The 21064-nt window shown below is 40.1% G+C and overlaps 1 protein-coding gene across 5 annotated transcripts in view; it reads left to right on the top strand.

Annotated features, from left to right (window-relative positions):
* Positions 1-21064, top strand: part of DIS3L2 (DIS3 like 3'-5' exoribonuclease 2) — a 204414-nt gene that overhangs the window by 32581 nt on the left and 150769 nt on the right. The gene's annotated exons all lie outside the window — the stretch shown is intronic.

Raw genomic sequence — 21064 nt, 5'->3', positions numbered from 1 at the left:
TTGGAAGAAACGATATCTAAAACATTTAAGTTTCACTGTTTGCGTGGAATGGTCTTCTCTATCACTATATAGAGAGGTTTGTAGTTTGACCTAAAGGCTAATTTCAAGGCATGAATGTCAGAGGTGACTTTTGTCTGTTATCCAGTTGTCTTCATGCTGTGGCATTGGACAGCTGTAATTAGTTATTTGCAATTGTTTATGTATTTGAAATGTGCTATTCATACAGCTTTAATGATGAGCCATCTCTAGTTTGTGGGTCCTCACTCCATGGAAAACTCATCTTGTTCCAGCTCCGGATCTTATGGTAGTACCCATCTTTACCTGAATGAAGAATGTGCAAAATAGCTGGAGAAATGCAAATGTGGGGCAGCCTGTTTTTCATTTTCATGTTTGAGAATTTCACTCACTCTGGTTTTTTTCTTTTACTGATCAAGCTCAGAAAATCTTTTCAAACATCTCGATGATTTTATTTTGTTTACAGGTATATCTCTAATCATCTTTATGCATAGAAAGTTCTTACTCCTTTTTTGCAGTTCCTGGGAGATATAAGCTACAGTTAGTGCTCATAACTTGGGATTTTACATATGAACAGAACTGCCACAAATTATTTTCCAAACAAGATTTTTGAATTCTTCTTGAGAATTTAAAGACTCTTGCATATCCTTTGCACAAAAGTAGTAAGGACACTTCCAGCAGGGTGGTAACTGGTTTGAACTATTTCATCCTGGTGCTTGGTGCTCATTCCAGCTACCTCCCTACTTTCTTTGTCTGAAGTTGCATTATGTGGTTTCAGGCTTGCAAATGCAAGGTTTTCAGTTGAGATATTCACTGAACTTCTTACCTTCTCTGTTTAAATCTAGCAGCAATTGGAGTTATGCTTTGAAACACTGTAGAACTTCCCTTCCTTCTAAGTGTGCATAAAATGAGTAAATGACCTATCTATATATTGACACATGTAAGTGCAACTCTACATTATGCAAAAGGTGTTCATAAGTAGGAAGTAAAGCATTACAGATACAGTCACATGCAAATGTAAGAGAAGTTTGCTGCTATCCATGTAACCTCTTTGAAAAACAATTTTGAGGGTCAAAGCAAAATTTCTTTGATAGCTATTTGAGTACAAATCTGAGTTCACAAGACCTATGGTAGTTACTATATAAGTTTGGATCACCAAATCCATATACATAAATTAATGTTTGTATTAGGCAATTTTATATAGTTGGAAAAATGGAATAGTTTTGGGTCTTGCACCATTTGCCAGAATCTGCCAGCACAAGGGCTTCTCAGTAGGTTTGATACAGATTGCCTGATTTGGAAAGCTTGTCTGTAGGTTTCCTATTATATCACCGTCTCTAAACAAACATAATGCTTCTCTCTTGTATCCTCATACCTTCATATCCACAACAGTAATGTTCTTCTATGAATAGATTAGTAATTTTATAAGAAGGAGGGTTCAGAGTATTCTCCCAGTTCTGGGCAAATGCTCAAATAAATAAAACTGCTGGAGAAATGGTATCTGACTGCAAGGAGGCATTTCAGAAGACTTCAGTTTTTTGTAATATGATTATGATTCTTTGGTGAATTTAACCTTGCCAAATGAAGTAGCTGGAACATGCCAGTCATGTTTTCAGCCACACAGGTGTTGCCCTATGTCATCTCATTTTTTGTTTCTTGCCATCAGCAACTTGATTGGTGATGACATTCCTTTTCCCCTGTTCCCGGAGGCTCTTGCTATGCACTCATGTTTGCATTAGTTCTTTGGGAAAGGTGCCACTAAGTTGCACTGAGAGATACTGCATTTTGCCAAGTAATTCATACTGATTAATGATAAACCGTCACAAGCTATTTTAGGTTCTTTTCCATTTGTTTAGTCTCACCCTGCTGCAAAGCTGCCACTTAGGTATCTTGAGGGTTTTCTCCTTCCCATTTGGCCTTTTTTAGCAAGCTGAACAGCTTCAATTATTTCTGTGAAAAATGTAAATCAAATGTATAGTATAATTGATGCTCTCTGAGGAGACTTTACAGCCTCTGCACATATTGGTTTGGTAGGACTGAGATTTGCAAGCTGATCATTTTTATGGTTTACTATTCTCAATCCATTAGTTTATGCTCCACTGAGAACTGAGCTTTTTTTTTTTTTTGCTGGTAAACCTGTGTCTTGCATGAGATAAGGTTGTTAACACAGCAGCCTGATGGGTCTGTGCCTTCTGCATTTCAAGCACCCTGCATGGTCCCCGGATGCTCTGGGGGGACCTTCTCCCTTTTCTAGTTGCAGATGATTCCTGCCACTTTCTAAGTGCGAAGTCCCAGTGTACTGCTGCATCCAAGCAATGGCAGGACTTTTAGCTGGAACCTCATTTTAATTTACCTGTGTGTAAATGAGAGGAAGGGGGAAATGTTACTGGTGAAACTAGGGATTTTGGATAAAGACATCTGTATGTTTGCAGGAAGCTTTGAGGACATTGGGAGCTGCCTTGTACCAAAGAGTCTCTCTTAATGGGTCTGAGAACCTGTGAGAGGGGCACTCTCTGGAAAGCAGTTCCCCAGGGATAGACTGGGTTCTGCTGAGCCTGTAGCAGCAATAGCATCTCACAGGCAGGTATAAATGGCACAGTGAAACGTAAAGGAATGTTGAGATATTCTAGATGTGCGGTTCTACTTTTATGTAATATCTTCTAGAGAGGAAAAGCAATATTTTCTTCATCCAGCCTTCCACTTCCTGGCTCAGTAGTGGGAAATTTGTCAGGCTTGAATTTCTCAACATCATGTCCTTCCCAGTGTGCACATCAAGTAGTTGGATGAGCTGCTGTGGTCTTTCCTGTGCTTCTTCTGTCTGGTCCTAAAGCTCCATTTGTTCATACATCCTCTGGGAGAGCTACTTGCTGTTCAGTGATGATCAGTTTGTCAGTTCATATTTCTGTGCTTACTATAAATTCTGATCAAGAGCCAACAATTTCAGTGTGGCACCAGTTGCTTGAGAAACAGACGTTTTGTCCTGGAATTTTGTTAGTTTGCGCTCCTGAAGAAGGTAGCCCTTGGTTTCCTGCCAGAATTGAGTGGTATGTATTGCAGTGACCGCATTTGGAGGCTGTATTTCAGAAGTTCCTCTTCTGTCCTCTTGCCTTACATCTTGGGAATATCGAGGTACTATGGTAACTTTCAAATATTTAGCTTTTGCAAAGTTAAGGTATTTGACTTAGACTGTTTTTCCAGGTACTTAACCTACTCATAGCTTATGAACTCAGAAGGATCACTGTGGTCAGTTAGACTGTCCCCTTCCTAATTCAAGCTGTAGCATTTCCCTGAATCTGTGCCTTAATCTTCTGGAAAAACATTGTCATAAAAGATATCTAGTGATGGAGAATATACCTCAGTCCTTGTTAGTTACTCTGATAAAGAAGAAAAAGGGTGCTTTATTTCTTGACTGATTTTTTTTTTTTTCCCGCCTAGTTTAACTTCCACCCATGAGTTCTTATTATGTTTTAGAGTTGTGCTTACATCAATCTCAGGAGCTTCAATTATACAGTGGCATAATTACTGGAAGGCAAAAAATGTTGATATGATGATTACAGCAATATTTCTGTAGCTCATCAAGGAGGGAGGCAGAGTGTCAATATAAAAGATAAAACTAACCTGTGTTTTCTCGCAGCCTATTTATACTCTTTTACCTTCTGCTTAATTGCCAGATAGAATTCGTTTAATTTCAGGTATCTATTTTGGTTTTTCTTGCAAGATGTGATTTCTTTGGTGGAAGGAAATAGCATAATAAGTCACTTGATATCACTTGGGGCTTAGATTCTTGGCCCAGTCTCTGGTGCTTTTAGAATAGTAGTTTATAATGTGGAATGTTTTTCATGACAACCGTCTCATGCATTGCATGCTATGGTTGAAATTTTAGAGTCTTAGTCTGAAAATAGTACCCAGGCGAGGACTGAATGCTGTGTATTTGGCTCATTCTGCTCAAGATTGTCTGAAAGGAATTTTGGGGTCTGACTCTGCATTGCTTGCTACCATATGCAGGAGGTATCTCAGATTCTGCATCTGCTCGTAGCAGTGGTACATTAAAAATAATAATAAAAGATGAACCAACCAATTTCTCCAAAAATGAATGCCTGCACATGGTATCTGCTGTCATTGCTGTGGCTTCATGAATTATTTCCTTCTCAAAGCGCTCCTTTGCATTATTTTCAGCTGGTTCTATTGATCTTGTCGGAAGGTCTCAGACGTCAAGGATGTAGAACTGTTGGTTTATGTACGGTGTGTGCTGCCCGATAACATATCCAGCATTTTAGCCATGAAGTGTCAGAACTAACAGAAATAGTCATTCTTTATAACCCATGAAAGCACATGTTCTGTTTGGTGCTCTGAGGTGTCAGATATAAGGCAGCAGGAGAACCTTATAGCTGGCTCTTCTAAAGCTGTGCATCAGAGATAAATACTTAAACACTTTCCATACAGAAGACAAACTACAATTCACTTTTCCCAGCTGTGGCTGTTATTGGCATAATTACCAACAGACACAGAGAAGGAACAATTTGCTTCGAGCAGACGTCACAAACATCATGTACAGTATGAGCAGTGCTGCATATCCTGGCAAGCCCCCACATCCAACTGTTGGTGTAAACCTGTGAACCATTAGTTGTCCAGAAGAGATGCTAGCTTTGGGTTTGCTCAAGTGAATAATGATTTGTTTCAACCAAATTCTTCTGCGAGTCGGTTTCTTCTCAAAATCTGCTAGCTGATGTAAGGATAACAGTAACTCAGGAGGGGACAGGGTTCTTAGAGGGTTATCACAGCAATACAGCTTGAGTCTAACAATCAAGAATGTTGTTTGGAAACATTACATTCATAATAAAAGAAAAAAAATCTGGAGAAGTCATTATTGAAATAGTAAGTGTTCTGGCATGTTAAAAGCATTCAAGCGTAATTCATGATATCCAGGAGTAAAGTGGGAAGCCTAAGAAGCCAGCTAGGAATATGTCCAGAAAAGCAGAGCTCTAACAAATCTGAAAGGTTGATGGATGCTGCGGGGAAGAAGGGCAGTTTTTTTTATTTATTGTTTTGCTATAGACTTCATAGTGACGGCTGTACGTTGATGGCTGTACATACGCATGTGCACACCCTCCCCGCGCCCTTCTAGGGAAACCCCCAAGCTGCAAATAGGTGGAAGCTGGATAAGCTTCATTACACACTTGCTTACTTGTATCCTTCTCTGAATATCCATGCTTTGTTCTACAGTGTTGGGTTTGATGGACCTTCACTCTGAGCTGGCATGGCTCTTTCTGGGCTTTGTTTAGCTCCAGATTGACTGGGTTTAGTTAGAATAGCGATATAGAAGATGGACAGTAAGAAAGCTGAGTTAATAGGAAGTGTTTCTTATTGAGAGATATGTGGCATTAAATTTGCTGCTCTTCTAGATGTTGCTTTCACATTTTGTTAGTCAAAAATCATTTGAAGTGAATGAGACAAAGTCTTAACACAGTGAGTTTTAATAGCAAGACCTGGCATGCTTTTTATGGTGCATAGTGATAGAATTACTAAACTGATCTGGGTTGTGTGAGATTGCTGTGACGCAGTGCCATGGCAGGGGTGCTTCATTCATCCCTTGCCTCCCCCAGATATGCAAAAGAGGGAGGCAGAAATACCAGCTTTTTGGATGTTGCAGACAATCTGACCTTTGCTATCGATACCTGCCTCTGTCTTTGGGAGAGCCAAAACCAGGATCCCAAATAAGAGACAACAAAGGTGCAGCATTTCAGAAAATTTTGTGTCCTTTTAATCCTTCCTCCTCTATGGTTGGAAAGAGTGATATTAGAAGGCTAAATAGGTAGGAAGGGGGACCTACTGTTTATTGACTGATTGCATCCTGTCTTACTAGTGCAAAATTACACTGCAGATGTGGTTTGGCTGCATAGATGCAGAATAAGATAAAAATGTTACCCTTAGGTGATCAGTCAAACATTAAATCATTTATCTCAGGCAGTCACATGCAGTCAGTTGTTATACTTCACAGGGGAATAAGGGTGGATAAGCCCCTGGTGACATGTGAGACCTACGACTGAATTAGGTACCACTGAATTTCAGTGCATATTCCTGGAAGAGCTACATTTTGAATGAAAGGAAGTGCTTGTGGGGGCATTTGAACTTGCTTTAGAATAGGAGTAAAGCCAACATGTAACACCTGATCCTCTATTTCTGCTCTTTTTTTTTCTTGGTTGCATGAATATAATCTAGTACAGCAAATTGTTTCCTTTAAGGACTGACTTTTCTTTAAGTGATTGTTTTAAACTCTGTTCTTCCAAGTCTTCTGTAAATATGCACACATCACACTAGATTATTTTTAATCCAATCTCTTATGTAACCACTATCATTTAGGACTTTTCTTAGACCTTGATTCCTGTGGAATTAGTATTTCTTAGAACTGCTTGCTTTTTGCCAGTTTAGAGACTTATTTGATGATATCACACGAATATTTGGAGCCCACACCTTATAAGAGAGAGTCAAGATACCTGTTGTTGTGATGAGATTGTTTTTTGGAATGTCACGCACATTAAACTCACTTAACTTTTTATAAGCGCTTTCTTGAAAGACTGTCCAGCTTTTTGATAGTTTTGATTACTTTCAGATCCACGTAATTAGAAGCAAGTTTAAATAAAGTGTTCTGATGATAAAAGTCCCATCTGGCCTAGAATTTGTACAATGAATGTTTTCTTATGAAGAAGGGGCTCAAGTGAATGAGGTTGGTTTGGTTTTTAAGGCTATTGTGCCCCTAATTTAGCTTGATAGCAAAAGAAACAAAGAGCTACTATGACAATAAGAAGCTGTTAATCTTCAAAGTCCCTAGAAGAAGTGGTTTTGGATAGCATCCTGAGCTCTGAAGAGAAGGAAAAGTGTTACCTATCTGTTTGCATGTTTGTTCTTGTTATCGAAGGGCAGAGAAACAGCAGTTGACCACAGTATTTACATAAGTGATCAAAGTTGCTAAGGTTGGCTCATTAACCCTTTTCCCTTATTACCTTAACTTGTGTTTATTTTTCTTAAAGCCATAAATTCAAGGGACTGGCAATCTAAAATACAGGTGATTTATGTAAATGGAGAATTGAAGCAAGTGGAGGTGGAAGAGTTGAAGGATTTTTCTACAACAGGTTCTTTGGGGCAACATGTGGGATCCTATTTATAACCAAGAGGTTCTTGGAAATAAGGAAGATATTTGTCCTCAGGGATGGAATGCCCTAAATTTGTTGGCAGAAAGTAATTTGTAACTGTCTAAGGTAAAGTTGACCCTCAAGACTACAGTAATAGGTTCAGAATTAGTGTGCTGTTAGCTTCAAAAGTCCGGGACAGTTGTGCCTTCTCCCAAATGCCGTTCCTGTGTCTTCCAGACAAGATAAAGTGTGGTCGGGTTGAGGAGGACACCTGGCCTCCCACTCCCTCCTCTCCTAGCTTTATGACATTAAGGGGAGGGTTCCTTTTTCCTTGATTTCTGAAGCAGATGTCATAACTGCTAGGCACATTACAAGAGCTGGGAACAGATCTGTTCCTGGTGCACCATCGTACAGTGGAAGGTAGCCAGTGATTTAGAAATAAGGATAGATGTGTTTGTATACACCAATAGCAGTTATCTTAACATTGCCAACGTGTTATAACAAATCTTACTTTGATTACCACTCGGTATTATCCTTAACCCAATTAACTTAGAGATGCCGAGGCATTGATTTCTGTGGCAGCATCTTTATTTCTGCAAAATCTTGAAGAATTGCAAGTGATTCTTTTAATCACTTTTCTTGTTTAAAAGCTGCCACTCAAAAACACTAAAAAATAAATTAAAATTCTTCCTGATTATCTTTTCCAACAAATTCCTCATTGCTTTCAGCAGTTGTGTACTTGACATCATGTCTCAGTGAGCACATGCTGAGTAATCTACTGTGTGTTTTGAAGGTCCTAGATTCTATTGGCACTTTCCAGTTTCTGTCCCAGCCTTAACTACCTGGAGACTTTTAAAAAAAAGACTTGGTAATGACTCTAGAAAAATACTGCAGGACAAACTAGTGATCTACTAACAACGCAGAAAAAGGCAGTCAATTATATTTCCTTGCTTTCTCACTGTGTTTCTATTTGTTTACTTTTGTTGTCTGTTCTGTCAGGTCAGGCAATAACTGGTTCAGAAAAGTAGGTCTGTGTGTGTCTGTTAATGTTTTGTTTTGTTTTGTTTTTTTCCTCCAGAATGCTAATGATTCATCCATCTTCAGCTGTATTACCTCCTGGGGTTGAAGCTTTTCTTTGTTTTTAGCTTTGTCTAAATTATTTTAAAACAGAGCAGTGCCAAAATACATATTTTTAATTGAGCAGCCCTGGAAGTGTGAAAATGAAGACTTGGCACAGTCTAATTAGCACTTGTATACTTTGGTCACGAAAAGTGACCGGCTAAGAATTCCCTAATGTCATTTGCTGTTCTGTCTGGAAAAAACCCTCTTCTGGGTTTCTGCTGGATGGCTGCATAAAGGTGCATCTCCTCCTGCAGTAGTTGTTGGTGCTTGGAAGTCCCGACTGTAGTGCTGATTAGCTAGTCATCATGACGTCTTTCTATTCTAATTCTCCATGGGTTTTGCTTGTTTGTTGGAACGAGTATTGTCCACTTTTGCTTGTAAGCTATGCAAAAATTGGCACATCTCGTACTGTGGTCTCTTTAAACTCTTTATGGCGTCGTGTTTGCCAGGTTGTTACTGTCTGGGAAAAACCGAAGGAGCTGTGTGAAGTGGAAGTGCTATTTCAGTACCTTCCCTTTCCTCCTGCCCCGGTGATTGTACGGCAGGGGGTGGCGTGGAGGGGGTTCTGGTAAAAGCATTTAGCACAGTAGGCAGGTAACTTGCCCTTAAGCCCTACTTTATTTTTTATTTTTTATTTTTTTTCCTTTAAAGTGAATTCCTTGTGGTGTTTCATCACCCCTTTTGAGGTCAGATTGCCTGACTATTTTTTTTTTTCTTCTATGCAGACCAGGTCTGTGGCTATAGCCCCTTGTAGTAACTGCAGCTGTCAAAATGGCCAGAGTTAGGTCTGGATCCATAACTTCTTCCCTCAGGCGTGAGGAGGAGAGGGTGTGCAGTGACAAACATCCCCCATACAGGCTCCCATCTGCAACAGATTTGGGGGGAGCCCAGCTGCGCCTGCTGACTCTGTGGGACCCGTGCCCTGTGTAGTCTGATTGCCCTGGGAACGGCTCGCTGCCCCTTTCAATGCAGCGTCTTTCTAACCGAGCAATGTCCCTTGATCTTTAGGCTCTCGCAGTCTTGGCAAAGCAGCTCTGCAACTGTGGAGCTTGGAAAATGCCTTTCAATTAAGCCGTTGTCTCACAGTTGTCCCTTAAATGTATAATTGGCTGCTGTTTTTATAGAGGCAGTCTGTGGTCTCCCTGCTAATTTCTTTCAGTATCTCCATATTAGAGCAGTGCCTGCAGACAGAGTGTACCGAGTGATCCGTTCCGGTGACTGCGCCCTACTGCGTCACCCAAAGCAGCAACATGGTCATTGCCCATCGGCCTGCCTCAGTTATTGAAGAGCTGTGCAACATCTCCACCACTGCCGCCTTCGGGGTGAGAATAAACGCCCACATCTGCTATAGTTTATTTACCTTGCCGAGCAGGGGGTGTAACGCCATGGGTGAGTGCTGTGTTGGCAAGCTGTCTGGCACTTGAGCTCACCTCTTTGGGACGGTGTTGTACCACGCAGACATACCCAAGGTTAGTGCATGGCCATTAGTTTAATATGATTAAGTACAGTAGCTGTACTTCATACATACTCAAGCAGTGTTTTGACAGCATGGCATTACATATCTACTTTTCCTGTTTTTTTCCCCCCATATTCCTGAAGTTTTCTCTAAAACTGTTTATTTTTTCTTTTCTGCACAGTTGTTGAACTGTGGATATAATATGTTTATCAGCTTAGATTTGCAACTTGGAAACTTAATTTACCTTTTTATGTAATGCTTTATCACTAATGCATGGTAATGTTTCCTGGCAGGATATACACTGTTACAGCTCATTGGGGAAGGGGAGGGGGGGGGAAGTGGAAGCGGATGGCTACCCTCCTGCAAGGTTCACAAGCTTGTAAAGCAAAAAGGGAAAATGTTCTTTGTGATACCTGAAATCACTTCAGTCCCACCATCCTACTTTCCCAAGGGGTGACTCCTATCAGTGGCTGAGATATAACGGAGCCCAAAGACTAGGTGCGGTGGCAGCTGCAACTGTCAAATAAAGGAAAGGCAGGGAGGGGGCAGCTGGCCTTGTCAGGGCAGTGTCTCCATCTGTACAGTAATTTCCTTTGAGCTGGCTGAGACCTCAGGCAGACTTTGCTAGTGGTAACAAAACCACTAGCACACACCAAAGCTGAACTTTTTTTTCCCCATTGTCTTTTTGTTGCTAAAGCAATCTACGTTGTCCAGCGGTCAGTTGTTCAGCTGTCTGTCCTCCTCCTCCAGCAAAGCCACTTAAACAAGTTAACAACACTGTTTTTTAGGATTGGTGGCCAATCTCTGAAGCAGCCAATTTTATTGACATGGGAATGGTCCTGGGGTCTGAGGATTCTTTGAGAAATTAGTTGCTATGATCATAAATAAACTGTTATGCTGTGCTTCAGAGCCCCAGTTCCCAAGCACTAATTTCTTTTAAGTGCTCTGTGAAAGCAAATTAAAAAAAGATCTGCAATTAAACTGATCTTCTCTAACAATGTATACGGATGGATTCTGCGGACCAGTGCTCAAGGGACGGGCGTTGTACAATGTGACAGGCAACAAAAAATGCATAACTCTGTGCAGGTTTTTTGTGGTATTAGGAAGTCGAGCTCCCAACGCTTGCATGTCACCCTCTGATTAAACACTGTGGTTTGACCAACTGAGGATCGATTACCTTAGAAAGTGGTAAGTATTTGTGAAATAATCTTTGGAAATTTCTCATCCTGATCCTTTTGTCTTCATAGACTTGCCTCAACACCTCCATTGCTTAGCAGGCTGCGAGTGCTTCCTCCTACCCCGCCTCATGGATTAAATGTCATGTTGCCTACCTTTCCTCAACCTTAACTTCATATAAAAGTAACACATTGCACAGGTGATCCATGTCAGTTGGGTGAGGTGAGGAACAAGGGTAAGAGTGCATACTCGGCTCTACCCAGCAGCCCTATGCTCTTGTCTCTGTTACAGAAAATCTCTTTCCTCTTGGAGGATGTGGTGTGAAGGAGGTATAGAGCAGGGCTCTTAAGTCCTGTCTGACAAGAAACCTTTCTGTTCTTAGGCAATGCTCTTTGCTTAGGCTGCTGTCAGCCATTCTTACAGGATCAAGTGTTTGTCCAGCTGAGGCTGTGGCTAGACATACTGTACATTCTAGGATTAGGATATAAAAAATTGCAATGAAAAACATCAACATTGTTTAAAAAAAGGCACAGGTGCTGTTTTTATTGCTGCTGTTTTTTTAAAGTCTTTTTATTTTCTAGAGTTGGTCAAAATGGCATCAGAATAAATACCTTCCTGCCTGCTTCCTATCCTCTCATCTCTGAAGTGAAAAGTAATGCAGGCTTATCAGAAAACTCCTTCTCTTCCCAGAATATGACAGGGGAATTTTTATTTAGTTCTTTAGCCAGGTACGCATAAAAAGTAAAAACTTTAAATAAAAAAAAAAAAAAAGCCCCCCCAAAACTGTAGCACAGGTTGTTTTCTGACACGTGGTTGTGAAAATAAATCTACTCATAGACTGAGATTTTTAAGCATGTTTTTCCTGGTATTCACCCTGTGCAGAAGTAAATGCAAAATAAATGAGTGAGTTTGCAACAGAAAAGCCTGGATCATGTATCTTTCATAAAAGACATGGAATATAGATAGAGGAGGAGTGTTTTTTTAATTTTCACTGAAGAGGATTTAAACCATGCCTTATACACTACACATTACAGCATATGCATACTTCTGTAAACACTGTACTTAGAGCTGAGGGTAGTCAACCTTTTCATGTTACAAGCTCAGAAAATTGAGTGTAACTCTATACTAAAACTTGTTCTGGGCAGAAAACTGGCCTTAGAGGTTTGTTTTGAAGCCAATGTTTTATGGACAAAATTTGGTAAGTCTGTTCAGTGATTTTTTCAATTAAATTGTACATATTGAAGTGGTTTCATATCACTTTGTTCTATCTATGGAAGGACTTAGCTGAACCGAACAATTTTCTTTTAGGATGAAGCCTTGCAAGTGATGACTCCAGGATATAAACTTGACATGTAGGCTTCTGTTTGGATTAGGAGAAGGAAAAAAGGAAAGACTCTAAGTCTTTAGGATGTGTTTAAACTTACTGGTAGTTTGGAGAGTTGCTTTGGAAAAGCTGATACTCATTACAAGCAAATACCACTAGAATCTAGTAAGTCATATAAATGCGTGTGTGGTAGTTTTGGTATGGTAGATGAGCATGTTAGGCCAATGGTGGGAAAACTTCATCTTAAGCAGTTGTTGGCGTGTTAGGAATGAGCCGTTCCCTGTAGAGGTCAAGAGTGCAGAAGTATTTGTGTGGCAATTTTCAACTGTTCTAAAGGAAACAAGTAGGGTTTAAATTCCCAAATAATGGATAGTTGAATGAACAGTTGTAGTCAGCAAGGTTTCCAGATAGTATGCTTGAAAAAAATTATACTTTAAAAAGTTCTGTGTTTATCATTAAAGAAAAATAAGACAAACTACTTTTGGTATTGGAGGACTGTAGCACGTTTGTCGCACTGTACCTAACTGTGTTGCAACATCCATGTGTTACATGACTTTCTGCAAAATATTGATTCAGGTGAGAACAGTTTCTGTAGTGAGGCTGATTTGTGTGTTAATTTAGCTTGATCCCTAATTTCAAACAACCGTAGCAACTTTCTGTTTTCCTTTTGGACAACCAGTCAAGTGCTTGTAGACCTTGTTGCTGATCCTGGTGTATTGTTTTATATCTTAGGCAGTTTTGATGTTTTAAATATTTAATTTACATCCCACTGTTACAAATTCATAGCAGGCTTCACTGCCATTTGATGTGGGATTTGGTGGGGGCAGCTGCTAAAGTCATTGAGAGAGGATAAAATAAGAGGTGTAAAAGTTGAATGGTGTAAGGAGTAAAATTGGTTTTCATCAGGTTTACAGTATTTGCTTTAAAAAAAATTGGGGGTGTATGGACCATGCTGGGGAAAGAAAGCAAAATTCTGTCAAGACTTTGGGAAAACTATTCATATGGTAAAGTTTGGGTAGAACCTTTTAATTGTACCTGCAGGTCTGTCCATAATGCTGTAAAATAACTTCTGGGAGGTTTTAAGGCAACTTTACAATGCGGTCAAATTAGAAGAAAAAATATTAGCTAAGAATTGACTAACTTAGTTTTATTATGGTGGTGTCCCATTAAGTTTTTACAAGGAAGCAGGTTTGATCAGGTGCTTGGTTTGAGGTCAGGTTTGTGCTGCATATGATCTTTCTTCTTCTGAAGCCTTTCTCAGTTGGTTTGAATGTGCCCCTTAAGGGGAAGCTGTCTTGGGTGGAGGTGACGGGCTGTGACTGTTCAAGGCAAGCTCAACAGGTGCGTGGTTACAGAGTGGGAGAGGGTCCCTCTGTGGAGCTGGCAGACATGGTGTGAACTGGTGGGTTATCGATAACCTTTTGTATGTTTAATGAGACAAATCCTTCCGTTTAATTGTTTCACTGTGAACAAGCACTTATCACCGGATGTTTTTGGACTTGTATCCCTTTTAATTTGTTTTGGATCAGGAACTGTAAAAGCCATTTAATCATCTGTGAAATGCAACAAAAGCATTGCCTCCAGAAAACGGTAGAGGACAAGAGCTGGGGTTTCCCAGGGATGGTGCAACACCAGAGCACCTGTGAAACTGCTGGTGCTGCTGGAAGGTGTGTGTGGGGGGGTGTTGCATGGCATGGAACAAGCATTCTCTGGCTTGTGCTTGCCCAAGAAACAAATGGGGTTACTCCCAGTACCTTGTGTAAGCTCCCCTGGTATCATTTGACTTTCCAGTGCTGTGTACCTGGGGAGCTGGGGGTTATGAAGCACTTCATTCAGTAGTCCATCAGCTAGGAGGGGTGGAATGATGTAGGAGAGAGCGTGCATGCTTCAATACTTCACATTGCCAACGTCTGCCCCTACGTCGCCTTCTTGATTTACCTTTTCTCTGCACATCCTCTGCCTCCGCAGTGCCTGGACCCAACAGAGCCAAACTGTGGATGTGGAAGGTGGTGATTTCGGGTCCCAAATGAAGAAGTGGGATTTGAATTTGGATCCCCAGCAGCCCAAGAACGAACTGCTGTGTGAAGTAGTTTTCTTCCTCAATGTCGTTAAATGGTGTGATGGCACAGGCATAGAATGGTACCACAGTTGCTAAAACAACAAAGGAGCTTGAAGGATGAATAGACATTTAAACACAAGGCAGAGAATTTAAGGAGGTGTTAAGCAAAAGGGCAATGGAGGACTTAAATATTTTACTGAAGAGGACATTAGCTTGCTTTTCACATGTCCTCTGCTTTCCAAGCAACATAGATGCTTTGTGTCCTAATAATCTTTTGATGTGATAGCTATCATTATCTGCAGAATGGGAGCGTGCAAGTGGGAAGTTTGCCATGTCACAGCCAGCAAATACACTGGTTTTGCTGGTGAGAAAGCAAATGGAAGGGGTTTCCTAAAGCTGTGGGCTGGCCGGAGAAGGATCTGAGAACTTTGTCCTTCTTCCTTTTTTGTTTTATCAGCCTAAGACTAATGGTGAGTCATTGTTAGCTGCATGTCATGTTTCCTTATTGGAGACCTGTCAGAGGATTTGATTAATAATCAAGCACTTGGATTCGATGTGATAAAACTAATCATAACAAAGAACTTTCGTGCCTAACTTGAAGCTGTGAAGAAAATCCTGTTATCTTAGCAGTGCGTGTATATGAAAGGGCTATATATTTTCTTTTTAACAGCATAAACATAAACTCACTTGGTGAGTTGCAGAGCAGCAGTAATGTTTCTAAAGGCTGCTTTCCAAACCTTCCTGTGATGAAGTGGAGTTGAGATTTAGTCCTGTCATTTGTAGAGTTTCAGGAAAATATTTCTCAAGGCTTCTTGATTAAGTTACATGACAGAAGCTGTTATGGAAACAGCTTAATTAAATGATATATAAATAATAGTAATGAACACAAGTTTATTTTCTTCCTAGTTTTACAGAATGGCCTACCTTTTTGCTAAGTGCAGAATAATCTATCATGATTTGTGATTTTGGCTTTCTTTTTCTCCCCCCCCCCCCCCCCCCAGGTTTCTTTAAAAAAAAAAAAAAAAATCACCAACACGTTTTCTATATTACAGTTTACTTTTGTAGATATTTTTGGAGTAATTTCTTCCAGGTAAGGAAAATTGTTAAATTTCATCTCATACTGACTTTTACCCAAAGGGGAAAAATGAACAAGTCAAGATTGCTTCGAGTTCAACAGAATTGTCTGAATAAACTTTGAATTTACTGGACTGTTTAACCAGTGTAGTGGAAGACCAATGTAGTCGCCTATTTCAAAGTCAATTTTTGACTTTGTAATACATTATGTATTTTATGTAATGTATTACAAGGGAGAGCTACTCCCTTCCTTGTTGGTAGAAGGGACTAGCAATCTGAAATTTTTATTAATAAATATTTGCAGGCAGCACAGTCCAAATCTATTGTTTGTGCTGTCTGCCTTGCAAAGCTTTGATTTGTTATCACTGTTCTGTAATTTCCAGTACGGAGGTGAGAGTTTAGGTTGCAGGATTAATCCATTTCAGTGCCTGTAAGGCACTTTTGAAGACCCAGTGTTCTTAATATCTTAATACATTAAATATCTTATTACATGAAGAGGTGTCAGGGCTAGTTCACAGAATCAGACATGTCTTTGGGCTGTGCTTCTGAATTTCGTCATTCTCGGATTCACTTTGCATAAGTGTCGAATGGGTTAATGCCTATACATTGCAGAGGTCAAGCTGTTGAGCTTTCCCATATGGACTATTATTAACTTGGCTTTGTATTGATGTAATCAAGTGCATAATTCTCTTCTGTTTCTACTTTTTGTTGTGGTACCTACTGCTTATTTGGTAAGAGAAGCAGAAGGGTGTGTTCAGGGTATTGAGAGGAAGGTATTGCTGCAAGTGAGCACTGATTCTCTCTGACCTATTTCTCTTCCAGTGCAAGTAACTAGGCAGTTCATCACCACATTTACGTGGGAGCCTGTGAGATTCGGTTTGTTATAGTATGTAACCATTCATTTCTTACTGGAACACAGTTAAAATTTATCCCGAGAAGACTGGGAAAAATCATGGCAAGTTGTAGGGCAAAACTTTAGTCTGTCAACAGGGAATAGTTGGCTTTTGTGTAACCTTCCAGGTTGCAAAGTGGAAACCTTTCGGTAATACCTGCATATAATGGTAGACTTCCTCAGACTGAGCCAAGAGATAGAACGGACAAAACTGAATATAGATCGGTGTATTAATCATTTCTGAGAATGGCTAAGCTATTAGAATTTGGAAGCACAATTCAAAGGTTTGCAAAATTAGCCTGTGATGACCACTAAGAGAAAAGTTTGCCCAGGAGAAAAAATTTGTTTGTTTGCCCAGGAGTTATAATATAATTCAAGACTTTCTTTTAAAAAAAAAAAAAAAAAATCTTGCATAATCAGTTTAACGACCAAGGTGATGGCTTCATGCTGCCATCGTCAGTGCTTAAATCCCCAGTATTTTTTTTCTTTGCACCTGTTTTTACTGATCTCATAACTGGCCATTGTTACAGAACAAAAATGGAATTTGGTTATGAGACCAACTTTTCTGTTCTTTTTGGATGGGATAGGAACTACCTATCACAATAGTGTTTCTGCACTTGTGATTATGGGCACTGTCAGTATTTCCATTATAAATTTCTGGATTTTTTTAAATGCATTTAAAACTCAGTTGTAAAAATTTGTTCTTGGCAGAAAATTTGTATACAGGACCTCAGCTCAAATAAGGCTTTTTAATGAATTTTGAGAGAGGAAAAGAAAACCTGGACAGCTCTGTAAGTTGTGGTTACAGAGGAGAAGTATACACTGAAACCTCTTGTAGTGGTACTCAGTCTGCAGAGAAGCAGAACAAACCCTCTAGGTTTAGTCCCTTGACCTGCATTCAGTTGTAATTTGAATAATAACAACTGAGCTTAACTTTTCATTTATTCTGTGGAAAAGTTTTTGGTAGAGTGACATCCATTGGCAGTGAACTTCTGTGCTTGAGTCTCTCTGCTTCAGCTTCCCTCTGATGGTTTGACTATATAAAGCATAAGAATATTTTTATGCAACCTTTTTCTGTTGCTTTTCTTTGCCAAGCAGGCGATCCGAATTTATTCTGGTTGCTGTGTCTATCCGAGATCTCTTTGGTGGTAATGTTTATTTAGCCTTAACCATCATTGTTACACAGGTATAGTATGTGTGAAGAGTGTGGAAAGAGAGGGTGGTGGTCTCCTGTGAGCCTGTTGTATGGCCTTAACTGATACTGAGCAGGTCATTCAAATCTTCTCTGGGCTGTTTAGCAGCTGCTTTTCCCTGCCGTTTGCCTGGTGAACAAATGAATTGCTGTTATTAAGCACAAGAGCATCTCTAATAGCTGTACAAGCTTGATCATTCCTGGAGGTAGCAAAGGCAATTGGGGGAGTCTGACTGCTGCAAGAACATGTGAACCTCAGCTGTGCCTGGTCCCTGGCTCTGAGAGCAGCCCTGTGGCTGAGGGAGAGCCACAGGCTGGGTGAGTTTGAGCCCTGTGGGCTGGGAGTAGGGAGGTGGAGTAGGTGGTGAAACCTCATCACTAGCCAGTAACATCAATACATGTTTCATCTGGGTAACACAGTGTGGGAGCATGATGAGCTCTTTGCTCTGTCTGTCCTTGACGTGAAGGGCTCAGACTTTGGAAGAAGCAGGGAATCTCTCTGGAGTGAGTGCACTGATTTTGCGGTTGCTCCTGTGTGCAAGTAGTGGTTGATCTCCTAGCAGGAGAAGCCACCACAACTGTTCTGCTCCTGAAGTATCAGATAGCAGTGGCACTTGGTAACGTGTCTGAAAGCTGCTGGCATGAATTCTGTGTTCTCCAGTCAGGAGGAAAACAACCTGGGCAGGAGAAACAGGCCAGAAGGACAACTTGCATTAAAAAAGCAGTGAACTCTGTGTTGGCCAGTATTTCTAAGTGCTCGCTGCAGGAAGATGCATTGTAAATTGCTGGTTGCAAAGGTGTGATATGTCTTGTTCCTGGTAATGATAAATCTTATTTTGAGGGAAAGAAGTAAAAATTAGCTGTTCCTATTTAGTGAGCTTTCAATGCTGTAGGAGATGCTCTGAGACTAAGTTTAATCAATGTATATTTTCACTGGATTAAATAAACTTAAATATTGATGTCAGGAAAATAAGCTGAGAAGCCTTGTAGAGGATGCTGATGTGTTTTACTCTTCTAATAAACACTGCTTCAAAATTTAATGAAGCATGTGGTGTTGCTAAAGGTAAATGCAAGCAAACTAAGCTACAGACATTTTGCTTGAGGTGCTTGCTTTTTAATAAGATTTGTCACTAAGTAATGTGAGCAGATCCATATGACGCAAATGCCGAGTTGTTTCCCTGTCACCATTTCAAGAGGAAACCTGGTGATGCTGAGTGTTTTCACTAGAAGGAGAGAAAACACTGTGCAGCACTGCATATCCTCAGCAAAAGGCTGAGCATCACCCATCTGTTTCAAGAAGTGTCTTTGCTATAGCTGGAGTCACTAGTCAAAAATGCAAACTCAAGTGAGTTTGCTTTAATTTCTATCAAAATGGACTTCTTTCAAAGGCAATCTATGCACAACCCTATTGTTCTTATCTATTCCCTCTTGTTAATTTGTTTTATCTTTAATAAAAACTCCCTAAAAATTCTGCGGAGCATTGACAATGTTGTGTATGTTTTGTAGAGCACTCAGTACAGTATGTCCCTGGTTCTGAATGGGGCCACTGAGCACAGTTAGAAAACAGATAACCCTGGAAAAGATACATTTTGTCAAAGATAATCGTGTATGGATCCTATGTCTTTAATGTGCAATTCCTTTTCTTCCAACAAGAAAACAAAGAGTCATCTATTCCCTGGAGACATCCCACCTACCATGCTCTTGTGCCTTTCTTTGTATCATGTCTTCCATCGTGGCAGATCTGTGACTTGCTTTTGATCAGAGATTGGCGCTTTGGTACTTTTGCTGTTACATACGTATAGGTGAAGCTACATAATAGGAAAACAAGGTCATTGCAGAACTGTGTTTATGGAGAGGGTCTTAGAGAACTAGTATTGCTGCTGGAGGTGAGCTTACTGAAGGTAGATTTTTATTATAACTGTAGTTCCCTTTTTATTATAAAAGACAATTAGCTAAATGTTTCAGATTCAGATAATTTGTATCTAAACTCACTGAATGTTTAATATATAAATATTTTGACCAAGGTATGAACTAATTTTGGATAGGCATAGATAACTTAATTGTTAAGAATTCTTATTATTTAGTGCCTTAAACATATGAACAGATAACTGTGCTATGGTTATAACTGTGGAGCAGTTCATGATTTTGCTTCCTTTTTGCTACTGTAGTGATATTCTCAAACATGATACAACAGAATAATGTTTCAGGTCATATTTAAATAGGAATTCAATAATTGTTCTGATTAGTGATAAGGCTGTTAGCTTTGACATGTGTAGAAGTAAGAAGTTGCTTTCTCCCAACTACAAAAAAGAGATGCTTTTTTGTTTTTGGAACTGTGAAAAGTTTGTTCCCATCCTGATTTATTAATTTCAGGTAGCAGCTGTAAATAATACTGACCTTCAGTCATGTGTGCACCTACTGTGAAAGTCAGGTCTACAGCTGTGAAATGCTGAACACGTTTTGCGTGGTTAATCCTTAGTCCCTGGGAAGAGGAGAAAGTATCCTTCAGTTAATAGAAGTTAACTGATGTGTCATTGTTTCTGGTAATCCCTAAGAGTTACATGGCACTTTGAACGTCAGTGAAGTTCTTGGAAGCATGAATTCTCACCCCTGTATGAACCGAGTATTATCCCCATTTTTGTGAATGGAGAAGTAGTCCCCTTACTTCATCCTGTGACACCTTTGTCCCCCAACTGACTTAATGTATTTTTGCTTTGACTTGCTCTCCCTTTGCCCAAGATGCAGAGCAACTTAAGATACTTAATTTATGAAAACTGTTCAGGTATTTGTGTGTGGTGTTACTGCATATCCATGCAGCTGTTTTGCTATTCTCTGTCTTCTCTTCCCACTTGGTGTCTGCCTTGCTAGTCATGTGAAATTCAACTGTAACATCTTTAGGACAGAATATGCAGATCTGCCTAGTACAGTGTCAGGCAGTGTAAACTAAGCAAGACTGCTTGAATGACTTACCAAAAGTCACGGCTGATTGAGAGCAGGATTATTTTCCTTATGCAATTTGTAAGAAACCTGTTGTGAGTCTAAGATAGTTTTGGAAGTCTGAGATCTCCTGGCTGTAATAATGATTTAATATAAATGCTGTCCCATCTGTGCTTTGTAGCAAGACATTCAAAAACTCAGTCCTCTGTGAATTTGAATGAAACAGTCTAAGTCAGGAAGCCCAAGTGAATGGACATTTATAGCAGATTTAGGTCACAGATGGAGAACCTTCCCAGTCCTAAAAACCCAGTTGGGTATTTGCAGGAATCTTTGAGCAAAGCGTACTGCTGTTCATCTCCCTTCTCTCCTCCGCAGGCACTTGGTGCTTTATGTTGCAGTGAGATGCTGTCCAGAGTCAGAATTTGCCGATATTGAGTGTGATGGAGTACATTTGGCTCTCGGCTTGCCCTCTCTTCAGAAATGACTTTGAGGGACACAGAAGCTCTCAACAGTAGAGAGGAGGCTGTTGTATTTTCCCCCCAGGGAATCATCTGATTACCCACCACCCTCTTGCCATGCTTGCAGGGATTTATCTCCTCCAACTCCTTTCCTCTGAGGACAGTCCTTCTCTTCAGCAGTGGCTCTCTCTGTTCTGTCAGAGCTGCCTCTGAGCACAGAGCCTTTTCA

This window comes from Apteryx mantelli, chromosome 9 (assembly GCF_036417845.1).
Source record: "Apteryx mantelli isolate bAptMan1 chromosome 9, bAptMan1.hap1, whole genome shotgun sequence".
In the NCBI taxonomy this organism is placed as follows: Eukaryota; Metazoa; Chordata; class Aves; order Apterygiformes; family Apterygidae; genus Apteryx; species Apteryx mantelli.
The sequence above is the reverse complement of the archived record's forward strand: the minus strand, read 5'-3'. Positions and strand labels throughout refer to the sequence as shown.